Source organism: Rhinopithecus bieti, unplaced genomic scaffold (assembly GCF_001698545.2).
Source record: "Rhinopithecus bieti isolate Rb0 unplaced genomic scaffold, ASM169854v2 scaffold_63389, whole genome shotgun sequence".
Lineage (NCBI taxonomy): Eukaryota > Metazoa > Chordata > Mammalia > Primates > Cercopithecidae > Rhinopithecus > Rhinopithecus bieti.
The window spans coordinates 39,481-40,890 of record NW_016823880.1 but is presented as its reverse complement, the minus strand read 5'-3'; positions in this window follow the sequence as shown (position 1 = coordinate 40,890).

Genomic DNA, 1,410 nt, shown 5'->3' with positions numbered 1-1,410 from the left:
GTTATTTTTCACATTGTTATAATGAACTATCTGAGACTGAGTAATTTATAAAGAAAAGAGGTTTAATCTGCTCATGGTTTTATGGGATGTACAGACTTCTGCTTCTAGTAAGGCCTCAGGAAACTTACAATCATGTCAGAAGATGAAGGGGAAGCAGGCACATATTCATAAGGCTGGCAGAAGAGCTAGAGAGCAAAGTGGTGAGGTGCTACACACTTTTCTTTTAATCTTTTTTTTTGAGACAAAGTCTCACTCTGTCACCTAGGTTGGTGTGCAGCGGCATGATCTTGGTTCACTGCAAGCTCTGTCTCTCTCCTGCCTCAGCCTCTTGAGTATCTGGGAGTACAGACACCCACCATCATGCCCGGCTAATTTTTTGTATTTTTAGTAGAGATGGCGTTTTACCATGTTAGCCAGGATGGTCTCAATCTCCTGACCTCGTGATCTGCCTGCCTCGGCCTCCCAAAGTGGTGGGATTACGGGTGTGAGCCACCACACCCAGCCAGGTGCTACACACTTTTCAAACCACTAGATCTTGTGAGAACTCTCTCATGAGACAGGATTAGCAGGGTTGTGCTAAATCCTTGGAAACCACCCCCAGGAACCAATTACCTTCCACCAGGCCCCACCTCCAACACTGGAAATCACAATTCAACATGAGATTTGGGTGGGGACACAGAACCAAACCATTATCAGCTGGTGAATTATACCAAACATTTAAAGAAGAAATAACACCAGTGTTTCTGAAACAAATAAACAAAAAATGAAATGGAGAGAACACTTCTTAACTAATTCTGTAAGACAAGTTACTCTGATACCAAAACTATACAACGAAAGTACAAGTAAAGCAAGGTACAGCCAAATATTCCTGATTAATAGTGATGCAAACATTGTCAGCAAAATACTAGCAAAGAGAATTTGATAGTGTTTTAAAAGGATTATACACCATCAAAAATGTGATTTTATTTCTCGAACGTAAGGAAAGTTCACCCTATACAAATCAATCAGGATGTTCCCAAGATGGCTGACTAGAAGCAGCTAGGGTGTGTGGCTTTCGTGGAGATAAATGGAAGGGGCGAGTAAATACAGTACCTTCAACTGAAACATCCAGATGCTTACACTGGGACTACTCAAGGAAACAACTCAACCCATGAAGAACAGAGAACAGTAAGGCAGTATGATGGCCCATCTGGGAACAACACAGTGCAAAGGGAACCTCTCCTACCCAGGGAAGTGGTGAATGAATGTGCAACTCCAGAAAACCACACTCATCTCACAGATCTTTTCAACCACCAGGTTAGGAGATCCCCTGGTGAACCCACTTCACCAGGGCCTTCAGTCTGACACACAGAGCTACCTGGAGCCTTGGCAAAGCTGCCACTCAGGCACATGTGGAGACATGGAAACTTT